At 37.0% G+C, this 20,318-nt stretch overlaps 2 long non-coding RNA genes across 2 annotated transcripts in view; one reads left to right on the forward strand and one right to left on the reverse strand.

Annotated features, from left to right (window-relative positions):
- LOC141558729 (uncharacterized) overlaps positions 1-20,318 on the forward strand; it is a 45,626-nt gene that overhangs the window by 17,005 nt on the left and 8,303 nt on the right. The window lies entirely within an intron of this gene.
- On the reverse strand, positions 1,597-5,774 carry LOC141558728 (uncharacterized). The gene is made up of 4 exons (XR_012487128.1): positions 5,654-5,774; positions 4,128-4,230; positions 3,210-3,312; positions 1,597-2,009 (listed from the first exon to the last, which is right to left on the reverse strand). It is a non-coding gene; the product is annotated as an uncharacterized LOC141558728 (long non-coding RNA).

Genomic DNA, 20,318 nt, shown 5'->3' on the forward strand with positions numbered 1-20,318 from the left:
TTTTTGTTGATTATTGCTTTGTAATATAGGTTGAGATTTAATAGAGCTAGGCTGCTTTCCTTTACATTTTTTCCCATTAACTCCCTTCATATTTTTGATTTTTTGTTCTTCCAGATGAATTTTGTTATTCCTTTTTCCTAGCACTATGCAATATTTTTGGTAGTTTGATATGGCATTGAATAAGTTTATCAATTTGGGTAAAATTGTCATTTTTATGGTATTGGCTTTGGCTACTCATTAACAATTGATATTTCCCCAATTGCTTAATTCTGACTTTATTTGTGTGAAAGGTGTTTTGTAAGTGTGTCCATATAATCCCTGAGTTTGTTTTGGCAGGTGGATCCCAAAGAATTTGATATTGTCTATAGTTATTTTAAATGGAATTTCTTTTTCTATTTCTCTGTGGGTATGTCTGTAAATTCTGATGATTTATGTGGGCTTATTTCAAATCCTATAACTTTGTTCAAGTTAACTATTTCAACTAGTTTTAGGTGATTCTCTGTGATTCTCCAATTACATTGTCATATTATCTATAAAGAGCAATAGTTTTGTTTCCTCATTATCATGTCTAATTCCTTCAATTTTTTGCTCTTGTATTATTGCTCTATCTACAGCAGTTCTGTAATGATATTGGATAGTAGTGGTGCTAACAGGAATCCTTGTTTCATCCCTGATCTTATTGGGAGGACTTCTAGCTTATATCCATTTCAGATAATATGTATTATTGGTTTTTGTTAAATACTACTTATCACTGGTATAATGTTTTGTTACCTGTTCTTGTTACCATATCTTCTCAAAAAATGTTTTTCTATAAGCTGATAATACTACTGGTTGATCGATATTGGAGGACACACTAGATAGGGGCTCATGAATAATAATAGAAACTACTACTCTTTAAACAACCTTGGGATCTTTAGGGAAGAACTGATGTTTTTTCCCCTGGAACACAAGTTTCAATGCCAAGTGAGTTTGGAGAGTGAGCCCCAGAGGTAATGCTACAGATTTTTGCCTTTATATTCCCAGAACTTTGGACAATACCTTGCTCTTAATATGAGTTTAATATGTGCTTATTGATTGATTAATAGCAAGTACTTAAGAAATGGTGTTGATTAATTGATTATTGAAAGAAGATTTGATCTGAAGTTCTCTGAATCTAAATACATCACATTTTATATTCTCTTGGTAGGAATCTTATGGAAACTCTCCCTGCTGCAAGGCTGCCCTGAGCTTAGAGTGGGAAGGACAATACATTCTCATTCAATTATTTCAAGAATATCAATGAAATGCTTATGCTGCCCATCAGTTATCTCTCATTCTCCCTATTGTGACCCTATATGTCCCTTTTCTCTCCTACATATGCTTAATGTATTTTATGATACTACTCAACTGAATGTTATCAACCCTGGTAAATAAGCCGCCTTGCACCTGTTAAATATCTCTCCATTATTAATTGGTTTACTTCTTCCAGGAATGAAGTCCCAGGAGTCTCTAATATAGACGTGAGAGTGAGTAGAAGCAAAATACCATAGTGTGTTTGAGCCCCAAAGACCCCACTGATAAATGCTGAATTTCTTTAAAAGAAAAAGAACAGATCCATTTCATGCTATAGGATAATATATTTTCTTGGAATATTCATTAGGCAGCAGGCTACAAGAGGCATGAGGATCTCAGAGGCCAGAGAACTGGTACTTTATCATTTACATAGAACTGGCATTTTGTCATTTAAATCAGCATGCTACTTATTAAAATCACAATGCTTTCAATAAAATGAAGATCTGAGATCTGAATTCCAAGGGAAGAACCATTGATTCAAGAGTGAATGAGTTCCACTGGGATGTAATGACTTTGGTAGAAACTTTGTGAGGAGGAGGCAGAGTTATTAAAACATATAACTTTTGACTTCACAAGCTTTTGAGGGATTGTCTTTCTCTACAACACTGTAACTACAGGTCTCTGCATGGAAAATTTTCTTGCACTTGACTTGGTCATATTCCACAGGCATCTTTATCCTGTTGAAAAAAAAATTGGGCAAAGATTAGGGTGATGCTTGAGAATGGATGAATAATTTATTAACACACCCTTATTCCAGAGAGCCTCTGATCTTGACCTATCTGTCTTCTCTAACCTCCTAATGAGCCATCTCAAGCCACCCGCAATATGCTAGTTAGCATGCACTAAAGCTCAGGGTCACATAGCTAAAAAGTCTCTGACCTTGAATTTAAATAGAAAAGAATAACAGATTCTAGATTTCGAACTGGAAGGTACCTTAGAAATCACCAAAGTTAAACCCCTCTTTCTTTTTTAATAGATGAGGAAACTGAGGCTGAGACTGGTCCAGTGAGGTGTTCAGGATCACACAATCAGGTTATGGGCTGAGTTTTTAATATAAAAATATCCTAGATCTTAGATTTCAACCTGGAAGGTATTTTAGTAGTCATCAAGGAAAATTCCCTCTGTCAAAATCCTTTCTTTTTCTTTTAATGGTTGAGGAAATAGAGGTTTACAAAAACCAAATTTCTTGCCTAGTATCACAGAGACAGCATGTATATGTCTGAGGAAGGTTTTAAACTCAGATCTTCTCAACACCAATTTCAAGGCTCCATGCAATGTTTCCACTGCAGAGATTAAAGTCTTGCTTTACTCTTTCCTGATTGGATCACATCCAGAATATCATGTTCAGTTCAGGGAGTAACCTTTCAAGAAGGAAAGGTTCCTTCATCTGGGGTACATTCACAGGGTAACAAAAATGGAGAGAAATAGGGTTATAAAAGATTATATAAGAATCATAGCCTGAAGAAGGGAAACTTCTGTCATGGTGAACAGGGTATACTCTTGCTCAGCTTGCTTGGTCTCAGGGAGAATTGAGAACTGGAAATGGAGACTGAGAAGAGGCTGGGGTTAAGTGACTTGCCCAGGGTCACACAGCTAGGAAGTGTTAAGTGTCTGAGACCAGATTTGAATTTGGGTCCTTCCTGAATTCAGGGCTGGTGCTCTATCCACTGTGCCATGTAGCTGCTCTGAAGAGTGTGTTTTTAAGTGCAATGAAAGCTTTCTAACCATGAGAAGTGCCCAACAGGGAAAGGAGCTGCCCTCACTAATGGCCTTTAAACAAAGGCCCAATGACCACTTCTTAAATAGGTATTTCTGGTTTCCAGATCAGAGATGCTTTCATTTTACTGTTTTCTATTAAGAGCTATCCTTGAACTTACTTGCTGCAGCAATTTATTCCTTCTGGATCACAATTACATTCATTACAACCATCTTTCCATTCACTATTGAAGTCATGAATTTTGCCATTAGCATCCTTGCAACCTAAGACAGAACATATGAAAATCTTTTAAATTGCAATTGATGCTTCTAGGAAAGATTTTTACCATGTCTGAAGGCTATCTGGAATGGTACCACACTAACAATGGAAAATTTGGACCAATTTTTAAGATTTCCAAAGGAGATGCTACAATTCCCCTTGTTTAATCTCTTCCAAGGTTTAACAAGCCATTCAATCAAGAGCCGCCTTTAAATCATCCTCTAAGCTTTTCTAGTGATAATTGGAAATGTCCAATAGGCTATTTTGGAAGATATGTGTTAGCAGGGATTTTTTTTTCTGTTTTTTTTCTTTCATCTTAATTTTCTGTGATTAATTTGAATTTTGTAGTTGCAAGTTTTTGCATACAATAGATATTTAATAGATGCTTGTTGCATGGAGTGACTTCATAAGTAAGTGCCTGAGAAACAGAGGAGGCTATTGCTTTGCTCAGCATCACAAGCTGATTAAGCGTCAGAAGTGAGATTTAAATCCAGATCTTCTTCATTTCAATCCTAACTCTCTGACCACTAACTCATGCTCCCCCTTAGAAATATGTCATATGGAGACATTAAGTAATTAAATACTGCTCCTTAATTCATGGAGATGGTGGGGAAAGGAGAGTGAATTTTTAGACAGCTGCCTATTTTTTCCATCTCAGGCATATCTTTAGATTAAATCCACTTTTTCTCCTTTTTGCCCATACTCCTATACCACGAATCTTGCCTCTAATGAACACAGATCATTCAAGCTTGACCCAGTTACTTTTCTTTCTAAACAAATTGTCCCTAGAATCAGGAAAAAGTTGTAAACCAAGATTTACCTTGCAATTCATCTGAATCTTTATTCAAGGGCAATGAAAAGCACTGAGCATCACACGATGTCACAAAGATAGCCAAGGCAAGGAGAACACTTAGCAATGTATTCTATTTTAAAAAAGAAAAGATTAACATTAAAGGAGAGTTAGGAGGGCAAATGGCTAGAATTTTTTTTTAAGTTTTATAGTTACCCTCCCATTTTGTCCCACTATTTCTGCCCAATATATAGTTCCTCTTCCCAATAAAAGACTCTTCCTTTGTAATAACACAGATCATTAATTGTAGCACTCTCATTTTACAAAAGAGGAAACTGAATCCTTGACATGACCCTAATAAGATTCTGCCTTCTTCAGAGTCCCCAAACTAGTGACAGATACATGGTTGAAGCCTTCATCATACTGATTCCAAATAGCCATTGTATATATCCATAAATACACCTCTGTATATTTTACCTTTTGTGTCCACAGTCACCCACTTTTCTGACAAGAGGAGACAAATAATTTGTGGCCAGACTCAAGTCACCTTTTGACTCTAACTGCCTTAGTTTCCTGCATTGGAAAATGGAGATAATAACACCTACTTCCCAAGGTAGTTTTGAGATAAAAATTGTAAAACACTTAGCACAATGCCTAGCATATAGTAGATATAAAATAAATTCTAGGTATTATTGCTTCATATACCATACCGAATAATAGCATATGGATGCTATTATTATTATCAATAAATACATTTTGTCTTCTATTCTTTGGAAACAAAATTGGTCATTGCATTTCATCTGAGTTCATAAGACAAGGTTTTTCTTTCCATTTATATCATTATACTACTTTGGACATTTCCTGAGCCTACTTTTTTCAATCTGCATCAGTTCATTTAGATCATCTCATATTTCTCTGGTTTCTTCATATTTTTCTTTCTTAAAGAACAATGTTCCATTCTTTTCACATGCCAACATTTGTTAAGCCAGATTCAAGATTCTGAATTCTTGTATTAGGGATAAATTCATTAGTAAGGGGAAGAGATTTGGGAGAGAAGTAGGGAAAGTAACAGGGGATGGTGATGTTGGCACAGAGTACTGCCTGAGTATGGGTACAGTCATATTGAGAGAGGGGATAGCCTGTTTCCCAGGAATAGGACATGATGACAACAGAATTTATGGAAGCAATTGACATATTACAATTGAGATATAAAAAAATAATGTATCCGTTATTTAATGGACAATGGAGGCTCCAGAGAAGAAACTATCTCTACTAAGGCAGAGAATTGACTCTTGTCCTCCTTTCAGACCTAGGGAGATAAGTGAAAAACAACTAGGATATATGAGAGTTAAAATTTGAACCCTGAACTTCCTGATTTGTAGGCCTATTTCCTCTCTACTACATCATACAGCCTTTCTACAGGGAGCCCATGAGAAAATTTTCCAACCAGTCCCACTAAGGACTTGACAACTTTCAGGAGAAACCCCAATCCCTACCTCACAAAAACCCAATAATAATATCTTTACTTCCCTTCAAAGATGAACCCTGTTACTTACCATTGTGACTTAGAAGTCTCTCTCTTCCAACAAACTGTTGCTTCTGAAGGAAACCAGGTCACAGCTTTTATATATACTTCTATATATGTACTAGAAGGAGATTACAATGATTTTGCAATAGCCAAGAGGAAGTAAAACACGTCAAAAATTTGACAAATAGAATTATAAAAACAGAGGGCAGGCTGCCAACTGGAGTGATTGGTGTAATATGAATTATTAGCTTTATGTTGCATTAGATCTTGCACTCAAGTAATCCTGCCCAATACCTGCAATAATATTAAAATATAAAAATCACCATATTGGATCAAAGAGATAGTCTCATGTGGTGCAAGATTCTGACTTTCTCAATGCCATGAAAGGATGTTTTGTAAGAACTTGGTTTCCTCCATGATATTTCTCTCCATAAGTTAGGGACAACTTCTCAAACATTCTGTACTTCTCCATGATAATCCACCATTGGGTTTAAGGAAAAGATTCCTTAGATCCACCCTTCCAGCCTTTGAATGAGGTTCTTGTTCTCCACTAAGGCATGAAATACTCTTCCTTCTCACCTTGATCTCTGGAAATCCTTTTCTTATTTCAAGTCTCAGAAGTGTCCCTTTCATCTAGAAGCATTTCATGATTCCCTTTTATATTTAGTAGGGATATATCAATTTTGTATATATTCTGTATTTCTCTTAATAAAATATGACTGTCTTGAAGGGAGTAACTTTTGTCTCATGTTAAGTTACGGCTGTTACAACTGCATTTAAGGCAGTTAGTGATACATGGATAAAGTGTTAAGTCTGAAAAATCTGAGTTCAAGTTCTAGATTACCAACAAAACAATAAATCCAATGCTGCTTTATACTTTCTGTGATTTCCAAAGTGCATTACTGTTGGCTATTGCAGTAGAAAACTGGGCTGATATCCATAGCATCAGGGTCGATGATGACCTCAACCTTCCTTTCCTGGGTTTCAGCTAAATTCAGAGTCAATCATGTTATTGTGAGGAAATACCAAGAAGGAAAGATCACAATTCAAGGAGTTTTTTCCCCACAAGTAAGACTGTAGGAATCCCTTACTCTTCAATATCTTAGATATACTTCAGGGATTCCAGAAATGACTCCTACATCACCTGGGTGACTGTCTTTATAGCTGATTGTTGTTGCTGGGCTAATGCACAGGGCCTGAGTGGGAGGGGCCCCCCAGTAGCTCTCATTCAGTGGGTACACTGAACTGAGACCTACCTTCTCAATAATAAGAACACTGTGACTAGGAAAGTTTGCTAATCTTACACACCTGGATTAGATGAAGTTTGCTAACCTCACATTCCTAACTCTAAGTGTAGTCAACCAAAGCAATTGTTGGAACATAGAATCTTTACAGATCAATCAGTGGCCAAACATGAAGTCCCTTTTGCCAGCTAGATACCAGCAAAATGCCAAAGCTTACTGGATTTCTTGAGATCTCTATGGTAAGGGGATGTAAAGGACCCACTGAAGGAATTGACAGTGTTAAATCTGAAGGCAGAAGGAAGGATGTGATGGTACTTCATGTATGCGAATATGGTGCCATAAGGAAAAAAGATTGGACTTTTTCTGCTTTTCCCCATTCACCAGAAATAGGATCTGTGAGCAGAAGATTCAGAGAGGCAGAGTTAGGCTCAAAAAAAGTACATTTGACTAATACTTTGGGTTCTGTCAACTTGAAATGGGATCCTTGGAGACCGGAGGTAAGAGAGAAGATGGTTAGACTCATTTCTGTTCAGGGACAGATGGTAGAGGATGGCTTCTGAGATCCTTTTCAGCTCATTGACTTTGAATACCCTCCAACTTAAAAGTTGGATTGTCTGAAAAATGAGAGCAGAAGAATCTTTTTCTACTAATTCATCTTTTAAGTTGATTTTTTTCTCTTTTTAACCTGAGTAAATTCATCATTTTTCAGACTTCTCTAGTATGTTAAAGATATGACTTTAAATGCACAAGTCAGATAGATTTTTTATCTAGTAAATATAGATCTCCCTTCCTGAGGAGCTTTAACTTTAAGGTAAGCCTGAGGATGGTTTCATGAGAATATCCAGTTCTTTTGATATGCTGAATATTCCCTCACACTCACAAGCTTTCTGACTCATTCCTTTTCTCAGCAAATATTTATTGAGTACCTTTATGGCTGTTTTCCCATTAGGTAGGCTATTCTTCTATCACATACTGGTGACTGACTTTATATTTATTCTCTATTATTTATAATTTCTTAAGTCTAGATTATCATATCAACAAACAACAAATCCAATTCTGCTTTATACTTTTTGTGATTACCAAAGTGCAAGTGTTCACAATGAAAACTAGCAATCAGCTCTTAGGAGTTGGTTCAAACTGACTCCAACACACCTTTACCCCCATGCCCCAGTGAGGCATTAGAGTTAAATTTCTGTAAGGGCCCTCCCTTAGTCAATAAGACTCCAGTAAGTCTAATCCATGCATCTAGAAAGCATTGCATTAAGATGGAATATGGGAAAGGGGACAGGAACTGATTTTATTGGTAAGGAGAGCTCTCCTGTAAGGACTTTCTCTTTATCAAGTAGGCAAGCCCCTATATAGTCTTTTTTTTTTAAAATAAAGCTTTTATTTACAAAACATATGTATAGATAATTTTCAATGTTTACCCTTGCAAAACCTTGTGTTCCAAATTTTTTCCCTCCATCCCCTCCCCTAGATGGCAAATAATAAAATATATCCTACATATCTTACATAGTCTTAATTTAATAAAGTGCCTAAAATTCTGACAGATTGCAAAGCCATTGTGTCTTAGACCAGGACCCAGAGAGTGAAGGATGTATCACTATTAGATATGGTCCTTACTAATCTTCTAGGGAGAGAAACAAGAATCATCATTACATTTATCTATTCATAATTGCAAGGCACTTGAGGCTTGGCTTCAGTGAAGGGCCATAGATAGAGCACTGGGGCAAGATTTACTAAGATGTCATACCCCAATCACATCATTTCCTTTGTATAGCATTCCTAGCCTGGTGTGGCAGGGAAATATGGCAGACCCAGTGCATCTGGATTTCAGGAACACACTGACAAAATCTATTAGATTTACAATCAATCAAAAATAAATAAATAATTATAGCCTCAGGGTTTATGGAGCAGACTACACGTTTTGTAGATGTTCAAGAGGAAGGGAGCAGATTGCTAGAGGAGGAGGGATTTAATTGGGGCCTTGAGCACTAGATAGAATGAACTTAGCAGAGGAGAAAATGACAGTGATTCCATTCAAAAACAAGGCAGGAGCTTACAAAAGTAGACTTGACTGTGTTCTGGATGAGGCAGAGAGAAAATCATGCTGTCAGAGGGTAAATGTTGAGAATTAAAAGGAAATAAACTGGAAAGGGCAGAGTAGAGCTAGACTTTACAGGGCCTAGAAAGACAGGCAGAGGCATTTGGATTTTATGTTTAGACTTCAAAGGAAAGTTAGAGAAGCTTGCTGAGCATAGTACTGTCCTGATGAAAGATGAGGTGTAAGATTAATCTGGTAGGTAAGATTGATTGGAGGACATAGAAAATGAAGGTAAGGGGGGCAGCAGTGGATAGAGCACCAGCCCTGAATTCAGGAGGACCCGAGTTAAAATCTGATCTCAGACATTTAACACTTCCTAGCTGTATGACCCTGGGCAAGTCACTTAACCCCAAGCCTCAGAAAAGGAAAAAAAAAAAAAAAAGAAAGTGAAGATAAGGGGTATGGGTAGGAGGCTATTGAGATCATCCAGGTACAAGTAGAAGTAGGGTAACCAATAGAATGCATCATTTAAGTCAGAAATCTGTTCCTGCAAAGCTGCATAATAAGGTAGAGATTCAGAAGATGCCCTTATGCCTTCCTTCTATTACCTCTTAACCTTATTTCTAGGTTTATTTGCCAGCCAATCAGGGAGCATTATGGAAGTTGATGGCAACCTTGTTGCCCCAATTTCCACACAGCTGTTGGGGATTAAGTTGGATAGAGTCCCCACCAAGACTCTTGTGAATAGAGATGAGGGAAGAAATGAGGTTCATACCAGCAGAAGTGTTCATTAGGAGGCTGGACAATCATTTGTGTGGGATGTTGCAGAAACCTTTCCTGAATGAGTTTAGAAGTTGAACCTGATAATATCCATGGATTCCTTCCATCACTAGCTCTAAATACCACTTTACTGAGTGGTCAGACGGAGATAATGAAGGGGAGGAGAAAGTAGAAAAGGACCAATCACCGTGGGTGAAGTTGAAAAAGAAATACTTTAGGCTGAATGTAAGGAAACCCTCATAGTAATTGAGCTGTCCAGAAGTGAAAGAGGCTGCCAGAATAGGTCCTATGGTCTCCTTTCCCTGGAGATCATCAAAGAGAACCTGGACTACTACTTGCTTGTTTGTTGCAGTAGGAATTCCTTCTTTTTATGTGGGAGATTGCCTGGTCCCTGAGTCACTTCCAGCTTCCGTGGAATTCTCTCATTCTCCATTTAAACAATTACCATCCCAGTCTGAGTTCTGGTTACCTTTCATCTAGTTTATTATTTACCTCTAATTAACTCTAATCTCTCCATCTACTGTGGTCTTAACATTGCTGCCAAAAAAAATAGCCTTTCTAAGGAGACTTTCAGAAACCTGCAATTAGCCTCCCCTTCCCAAGATTAAAACAAGCTTCCTGGCATGTTGGGCTCACCACATCCTGCCACTTTCTTAGATTCTGACACACAAGATGTGTCCTACCCTGGTACGTCCTTCTATCACTCAAAATTACTTCTGGGCATACCTGCTCTGGGAAATTTTTAATATTTGACTCTCCAGGAGGAAAAAAGCTATCCCAGCAATTTTGAAGTTTAATTAATTAGCAAGATTAACATTTTTTTTTTCTGTGTCACTTTCTTAAGTCTTGGCAATGAATGAAACAATAAAACAAGCCCTGATCTGTTTTCCAATTTCTAAGGCGTAAATAAATATTCACATAGAACCTTAACACCTGGATCTTGGTTATGGTCCTAATTCTAAAACATTCTTGACTGTTTTTATGAGTCTTACTAATAACATTTGTCTTTCTTTACATCCATATGACAATGATAACTGTATAATGATGAGGTAGTTTGTTTATTTATACCATGTAGACATTGTGTTGTGATTTAGTATCATGGCTAATAGTCAACTGCTACTGACCAACCATGACTTTTTTATAAATTTGCTCTATAATACCACCTTAATTATCTGAGCCTCAGTTTTTGTCATCTGTAAAATGGGGGTGAAAATAACCTGCCTATTCGTAATTTGATTGTATTAAATGGGGTGATAAATATTAAATCATTTGGAAAAGGATAAAAGATTGTTCAAATATATGTCATAAGTAATATACTACTTTGAGGCGTTAGGGTCCTTCTATCTTCTTTTTTCTCCCTACCTTGTTTCAGGGAAAAGAAAAGCTTGGGTCACTTCCTTCCTTCCAAAAATATTAAGTTTTTAGATTTCTATGACTTATTTATGGATGTCACAAATGGTAGCAAGACTCAGAAAAAAATTCAGAAAATTCATCCAAGTTCTTGAAGTATTTAAAAAACAAAACAAATTTAGTAGAAAACAGGTTTGTGGCCTGAAGAGGCAAATTTCTTCAAACTCTGGAGCTGGAGTTAGGGTTGATTCCTCAAAATGAGTAACCTGCTGGAAGAGAGATTGAGGCAGGAAGATGGGAGCTGAATGTAACTGGGACCTTTTCTCCAATCTCCAAGCTGTATGTCTATCTGAAAGTGAATCAGTTTTCCATTCAGCTGGCTAGGAATAATGTTGGGTTCATTTTTTTCAGTTTTTTCAGCATCATTTTTTTTTTTCCAGTTGGGGTTTGATGTGTTCATTATATAGTCATTCCAGGATTTGGGTGATAGATTGGGTGTTGGCATGAAATCGGACAAAAAGGATTCAGTTATATACCCTAAGGGCAGATGAGTAATCTCATCATTCAGAGAAATCCAAAAGTCAACAACAGCACATGAAGAGAAACAACAAACTTTGGGGATAGTGGGCAGTAGATTGCCTCAGGATACTACATCTTACTGTTGGTGCCTTCTGTCAGTTACCTAGCTTCTACCCAGACTCCTACCCTGCTGGTACTTCCAGTCATTTACCTGTTTGTCATTGGTTCTTGATACATTGAACTTTCTGGATCCCAGAACCTCTCTCCCTATGGGATGAAATAAAGGCTGTTACTCTGAGTGCTTGTATGAAAGCTCTTCTCAGAATCAATTACCCTCATTCAGGGAGACTCAGACATTAACTCTACAGAACCCAATTTGGATATTTTATCAGAGAAAATCCCAAGTGGAGACAATGATCAAAATGAGCCTTTTGTCAGCTTCCTTTTTTGGACTTCTTTTTTTCAGAGTAAAAGGAAAAAAAAGGCTGAATCTGGCCATGGCCCATGGCAGCAATGATAGTCACCCTACTTATGGAAATAGAAAAATTGAAAGGCTTAGTTAATTTGAAATGAGGAAGAAAATAATGACCTGGATTTTAGACATGGTGGATGTTCCAGGTCTGGTACTCATGGGAGAGTCAAAGATTTGATTTGTATCTGCTTAAATGATAGTTATTTTTGTTAAATCCTTATAATGCATTTATATGCCATGAAAAATGCTTCTCTTCCTGAGAAGGTCATAGGATCACAAAGCTAGAGCTGAAAGGGACCTCAAAGGCTATCTAGTCCAACTCTTTAATTTTATAAAAGAAAACTGAGGGCTGAAGAAGGCCCCTATACCAGAGCCACCTAGAGGAAGAATCTTGAATTCAGCTCTTTAAGAAGCACCACAAGAAATATGCTCTTTTTGTGGTCCTTATGAGTAAATACTCTGGACACCTGGCTCCTGTTTTATGTGTAATGCTGGAGAAACTGAGGCAAGACAGAGATTAGGGCTTTTAATATTTTAATAGTGGAGAATTTAGACTAGTGTAGCTATATTAGCCATAGCCAGCCAGCTGGATCAGACTCTTGTCTCAAAGCATCCAGCAATGAGCAAGTAATTCCAGACACTTTTATAGGGCTCCATCGATCAGGGAAATAAAGGCAAGGCAGCGGGACAGAGCACTGGACAAGTGGAAAGGACCATAATTTTTTAATTCTGACAAGTTAGGGGTCAAGAAGATGGACTAGCTGGAGACAGGAGGTCTGGGCCCAGATGATACCCAAGTATTTGAGATAAGATATCTGAAGTTTTATGACCCTTTGAAATGCCAGTGGCCAGAGCTCTATAACCCTAATTATCTCAATTTAATGACCAGGGAAACTGAAGTAGAACAAGTAAGGGGAACTGAGGCAGGGAAATTGAGGCATAATATTTGCCCTCTAACTTCTAAGCTTCCAGACATGTCTTAAAGAATAAAGTGGGACCAAAAAGTGTGATTGGCACAGAGCTTGTGACATAAAGTTATCACTGCTCAACACTTGGTGTTTTCTGTGACTAAATCCTCAGCATTTCATAGCATTATCCAATGCATCTCACTTTCTATAGAGACAAGCCACACAGGGTAATACAATTGTGGGGAAAGTCCCTAGGTAGCAGCCTCCTTAGAATTGCAATGCTCTACTCTCTTCAATAAATGTACTACATTTTAAAAAAATCACAATATAAATGCCACTGAATGGAATATATGCACAGGTGTGCATACAATGTAGGCTCTGTATATCGTATACACTCTGTACGCTAGTGAATAAAAGCCAAAAATCTATATTTGCGACTCTTTTCTTTGCTGCCAACAGAAATTCTCATCATAGGAGAGAGAATACTGTTCCTGCTTCTCTGATTTTAATAGCATACAGGTATGTGCTGACCAATATAGGGGTCCAAAGTAGGGAAGAGGGGAATGGAAGAAACTCTATATTTCCCTTTGTAGAAAAGGGAGCCTCCAGCTCAGTGTGTGACCTTAGAAAAATATTCCCTCCTCCTCTTCCTCTTCTTAATCTATGTTATCATTATTCACGTTTTTTCAGTTATCAGACTCTTTGTGACCCCCTAATGAGATTTTTCTTGGCAGAGATTCTGCAGTGGTTTGGCATTTCCTTCTTCAGCTCATTTTATGGATGAGGAAACTAAGGCAAATGGAATTAAGTGACTTGCCTAGGATCACATCACTAGTAGGTCTCTGAAGCTAGATTTGAAGTCAGAAAGATGCATCTTCCTGATTCCTGAGGCAGGTCCTCTATTCATTTCCCCTCCTATCATCATATCATCATCATAGCAAACATTTATATAGTGCTTACTATGTGCCAGACACAGTGCTAACTAAGCACTTTAAAATGACTTCATCCTTACAGCCACCCTGGGAGGCAGATACTATTATTATTCCCATTTTATAGATAAGGACATTGAGGCAAATATCTTTCTGAAAGTCACACAGCCTGTAAGTGTGATAGATTGGTTTTGAACTCAGATCTTCCTGATTCCAGGCCTAACACTCCAAATACTTGACCCACCTACCTGTCCTCCTAAGATGTCAGTGTGCATTTTTACTCAGAAAGATTATGAGAAATGATGCAAAGCTATGATATGCTTTGAACTCTTTAGAAGAATTAATGATCTAAGCTGCAATTTTTCAATGATTCCTCAGAGGCTAATACAATGACAGTGAGAGAAGACTATTTGAGATCCTTCCCTGGCAAGATTAAAAAATTAAAAAATGGAAAATCAATCCATGTTAATATCCTAAATCCAATGTATGCTATAAAGAAGAATTCTATCTCTAGCATAATTGAGGAAATTCAACCTTCACTTAAAGCTTAACATCCTTATAGTGAAAGAGATGGTCATTATTTCCTAACACAACCTAACTAACTAACAACTCTTGGACATCTCTACATTCTTAGGCAGTTATTTCTTTTAGTAAAGGGCTATAGTGTCCCCCTTTTCAACTATCAATTGGATCCACTTCTGCAGAGAGGGGTCTAAACAGAGTCTAAAGAAATTATTCATGGAGCAACTGGGATGGCTCAATTGCGTTGATTTGAGCATACAGGTGGCAGTTTTGGCCCATTTTGGATGGCTCATACTCCAAAATAGCTATCCTGTAGCCAGAGTGAAATTTATATATATATATATGTATATATGTATATTCCTCCCCTCCGAGGCAATTGGGGTTAAGTGACTTGCCCAGGGTCACACAGCTAGGAAATGTTAAGTGTCTGAGATCAGATTTGAACTCGGGTCCTCCTGAATTCAGGGCTGGTGCTCTATCCACTGTGCCACATAGCTGCCCCAATTTATATATATTTTTTAAAATTTATACTTTTTTTACCAATAAAGTCACTTTTGCATATTTTTTCTTTTTCCATTTTCCTCCAACAGTGAAAAAAACTGTTAAGAAACAAAGATTAATACAGATTGAGTCTGATACTGTATGTAGTATTCTATACTCTTATCAGGAAGGAAGGAAATATGCATTTATTAAGCACCTACTTTGTACCAGGTACTTTGCTAAGTGCTTTACAAATATTATCTCATAAAAAAAGAAAAGGACCCATATGGGCAAAAATATGTAGTGTCAAGGAATTGAAATTGAATAAATGCCCATCAATGGGATGCCCATCAGTTAGAGAATGGCTGAATAAGTTATGGTATATGAATGTAATGGAATATTATTATTCCACAAGAAATGATCAGCAGTATAATTTCAGAAAGACCTGGAGAAAATTATATGAATTATGCTAAGTGAAGTGAGCAGAACCAGCATTGTACATGACAACAGCAAGATTATACAATGATCAAATGTGATGGATGTGATGGATAGACCTATAGCTAGCATTATATATAATAATATGATACATAGACACTTTATATGTTCATGTAATAGCTAGCATTTACACAGAGGTTTAAGGTTTCCAAAGCATTGGTTTTCATAATAACTCTGGGAGATAGAGGCTATTATTATCTTCTTATTATGGTTGAGGAAAATTGAGCTCACTGATCTGCCCAAAGTCACACAGCTAGGAAGTGTCTGAAGCATAATTTGAGCACAGGTGTTCTTGACTCTATCCACTGTGCATCAAACTGAATTTGGTTGCTTGCCAATTTCCAGAAATTCACATCTATATTTTGATTCTTGCCACTTATCAAAACCTCTGAGATCCACAAATCCTATTAGCATGACTTTTCTCAAATAGATTTTATTCCTATCTATTATTTCAGGGAGAAATATTATTCATCAGAGGCAAAAATTTGTCACAATCTTTAAAATCACTTTATCTGATATCATAATTCTTATTGGGTTCCTTCAATGGACAGCAGAACTGATTTTGATTGGGAAAGAATGACCATAATTTTAGGTTCTATTTATCTCTTTCCACATTCTTGTTGCTACAATTTGTTCTGGCTGAATGCTCACCTTTTTCAAGGTCTCCAACATTAGATTTGATATCTTCCCAGTTTGTTCCATTTAGTATTGTAATGCAATTATTCTTCACTTCCAGACTGGCATTTGCCCTTCTGACAAATAATGATATATATGATGCCTTTGAGGTCTAGAGTCTCAGCCCTAGTTAGGCTGGCAAGTGCAGAAGTATCCAATATTCCTCTAGTGATTTTTCAGGGAGCTCTGAGAGAGTTCATAGGTTCTTAGGATTTTAGGATCTAAGATTTTAAAACTTTAAAGGTCACTAAGTTATAGTACCAGAGGGAGAGATTAAAGAGAGCAGAGAGGGAAAGTGAAGGAGTCAGGAGCAAGACAAGCACTAAAAGTGAGGTTCTAAACCTTTTTGTGTCATGATTCTTTGGGCTATCTGATTAAGTCTGCATATACTCTTTCTTGGAATCTGTTTTTGAGTGCATAAATGTAGAGGAAACCTTAAGTATAATTGGTACACATTCAATTATGTATAATTGAAATATATTTTAACAGATTTTTTTCATTTAGTATTTTATTTCCCCCCCAGGTACATATAAAAATAATTTTTAACATTTATTTTAAAATTTTGAGTTTCAGACTTTCTCCTTTTCATCCTTCCCATTCCCTCTCATTGAGAAAATAAGTAACTCAATGTAAGTTATACATATGTAGCAATGTAAAATTTTCCATATTAGTCATGTTGTGAAAGAAAACATAAGCCAAAAACAATCTTCAAAAAATAAAGTTGGAAAAGTATGTTACAATCTCTATTCAGACACCATCAGTTCTTTTTCTGGGTACAGAAAACATTTTTCATCATAAGTCTTTCAGAGTGGTCTTGGATCATTGTTTTCCTGAGAATTATAATGCCATTTAGCTGATAACTTTACAATATTGCTGTTACTTTGTATACAGTACCTTTCATGTAGCATCAGCTTATAGTAGTCTTTCCTGTTTTTTTTTTTTCTGATAGTACCCTACTCACCATTTCTTACAGCACAATATCTTCTATCACAATCACATACCACAATTTATTTGACATGTTATGAAAGAAAAATCAGACCAAAATGGGGAAAAAAATGAGAAAGAAAAAAACAACCCCCAAAGGGTCAAAATTGTATACTTTGATCTGCATTCAGATACCATAGTTCTATCTCTAGATGCAGATGACATTTTCCATCCTGAAATCTGTTGAAGTCTATTGAAGTTGTCTTGAATCACCATATTGCTGAGAAGAGCTAAGACTATTATAGTTGTTATTACATAATGTTCTCCTAATTCTGTTCACTTCACTCAACATCAGCTCATGTAAGTTTTTCCAGATTTTGCTGAAATCAGCCTGCTGATCACCTCTTATAGAATAACAATATTCCATTACATTCAAATACCTTAACTTGTAGCCATTTATTCAATTTCCAATTCCTTGCCACTATAAAAAGAGCTACTACAAACATTTTTGCATGTGTAGGTCCTTTTCTTCTTTAATTATCTTTTTGAGATGCAGATCCAATAGTGACACTGCTGGAACAAAGGATAAGTACAGTTTTATAGCTCTTTGGGCATTGTTACAAATTGTTCCCCAGAATGGTGGGATCATTCACAAGTTGATCAAAAAGGCCAGTCAAGAAGCCCAGAAATCTCATTCTAAATATCATCAGGCTGCCTGAGCTTTACGTTTACAATTTGGAATAACAAGAGAAGAAGCTGCATTGCAACCAAAATTCTGCAGCAAAAGATAAAAAGTAAAATTCCATTTAAAATAACTGTAGATAATATCAAATGCTTGGGAATCTACCGTCCAAGACAAACCCAAGAACTATATAAACACAACTAGAAAACACTTTTCATACAAATAAGGTCAGATCTAAACAATTGAAAAAATACTAATTGCTCATGCGTAGGTTGAGCCAATATAATAAAAATAACAATTCTGATTAATTAATCTATTTATTCAGTGTCATAACAATAAAACTATTGAATAATTATTTTATGGAGCTAAAATAATAATCAAATTCATCTGAGTGAACAAAAGCTTAAGAATATCAAAGGAATCAATGAAAGAAAAATGCAAAGCAAAACCAATAGAGCCAAAATTATTTTTGTAACAAATATATTTGATAAAGGGTTCATTTTTCACATAAACAGAGAAATGAGTCAAATTTATAAAAATCTAAGTTCTTCCCCAGTTGACAAATGGCCAAAAGATATGAATAGGCACTTTTCAGATAAAGAAATCAAAGCTATAGTTATATGAAAATATCCTCTAAATCACTATTACATAGAGGAATTCAAATTAAAACTACTCTGAGATATCACCTCACATATAAGAAATTGGCTAATATGACAAGAAAGGAAAATGTTGGATGGAAGGAGATGTGGGAAAACTGGGACACCAGTTTAGTGAAGTTGTGAATCAATCTAACTATTCTGAAGAACAATTTGGAACTACGCCCCAAAAGTTTTAAATCTATGCATACCCTATATCCCAAAAGCATACAAAGAAGGGGGGGGAAGGCCTATTTGTTAAAAAAAATTTGCTTCCATAAATATTTTTACATGTGGGGTTTTCCTCACTTTTCTCTAATCTCCTTGGGGTATTTTCCTTAAAATGGAAGCTTGCGGAGGAACTGGCCTATCAGAGGAAAGAGACATAGAAGAAAAAGTATCTTCCAGGATGCAAAGGCAGCTGGAGTGGAGTGAATTCCAGGTTGAGAAGACTATTGGTTATCCTGGAGAAAGAATTATGGAGAGCCAGGAGTGGAGGAATAAACAAATGAATAGAGACAAAGCCTATTATTGAGTCTACCCCCTCTCACTCTACAAATAAGGAAACTGAGGTTTACAAGAATTAAGTGACCTTCTTAGGGTGATATTATTAAGTATTTGGTTAATAGATTACAGATATTTTGCAGCTCTCCTTAGCTCAGACATTGTTTCTACTTTGAACAGGGCCCCTTGGTATATTTATCTAAGACCCAAATCTCTAGCTCATTCTTAGATGAATCTGTCCTTGCTAATTTATCTAAGAGATTGTATTTCTTTGCAAATGTGCTTTGTCATCTTTTCTTGCACAAATATTCTTTTCCCTTCCTTTTAATAGCAAAACTATCCACATACCAAAAAGATAATTCCTTATAATTCCATCCCTTCTTTTATCTTTTGACTCCTCATCTTGTACTTAACCCATACCAGGACCTTCAATCTCTCTACCCTTCAACACTTTTGCAAACTTTCAAATCTAAATAGGCAGCATCTTCCCTCCTTCATAATTTCAGCTCTAGGACCTTCAATCTCTCTACCCTTCAATATTTTTGCAAACCTTCAAATCTATATAGGCAGCATCTTTCCTCTTTCATACTTTCAGCTCCTTCAAAGTAATCTTGGTATCCTTTGCCTCTTTGTTGTATTATAAATACCTTGCCAGACCTCAGACTTGGATTACTCCTATCATTTAACTCCTTTGCTATTCAACAGAGTTGAAAGAACAGAGCTAAAAGAAGTCATAATGTCATGCTATTTGGGCAACATATAAGTTTTCTATTATTTTCTCTCACCTGAACCATCAGAGTAGCAGGGCAATCTTTCTCACCTTCTCTTATTCATTTTCTATTCCCTTGAGTTTGTTCCATCCCTTTGATGCTCCCTCAAGCCTTTTATGACACTCCTTACCTACCTGAATATATTGCCTTAGAAGTCACCCAAAATGACTTCCGGCCAAGATGGCGGCGTGGAAGCAGACAGCTGCTTGAGCTCCATGTTTTCTCTCAGGACTTACTTCATGACAGACCTCAGAGTTAATGCTTGACCAGAAAAGAAACCCACAAATAATCACCAAGAGAAGACATCCTTGAAATTCACCAGAGAAGGTCTGTGTTTGCTCGGGAGAGGGTCGAACAGACTGGGCACAGATTGAGGGCAGGCAAGCCAGAGCAAGACAGGCAGCTCACACAGCTCAGACCAGAGGGGGAGGGGTACGATCTCTGCCGTTTCTGCAAAAAGACTTTTACCCCAGTGCGGATACTCTGTCTTGGCAGCAAGGCTGGAGCAGTGGAGAGGGTGTAAACACCAGAGGTGAAGAATAAAACCCCAGAAAGCTAGTGTCTCTCCAAACCCGGCCACTCCCAACCCCCACCTGGACTGACTCAGTGCGTTCTCAGAGCCTCAGAGTGCAGCCCAGCGCAGCCATCACTGTCCTGTTAGTGCCTCACTGCTGCCCTCCCCCCCAGTCTGTAGAGGAAGCCCATTAACACCATCCAGCCCCATCCCCCCAAAAACAGACTGATTGTTTCTCTTGTCAAT

Source organism: Sminthopsis crassicaudata, chromosome 2 (assembly GCF_048593235.1).
Source record: "Sminthopsis crassicaudata isolate SCR6 chromosome 2, ASM4859323v1, whole genome shotgun sequence".
Classification (NCBI taxonomy): domain Eukaryota; kingdom Metazoa; phylum Chordata; class Mammalia; order Dasyuromorphia; family Dasyuridae; genus Sminthopsis; species Sminthopsis crassicaudata.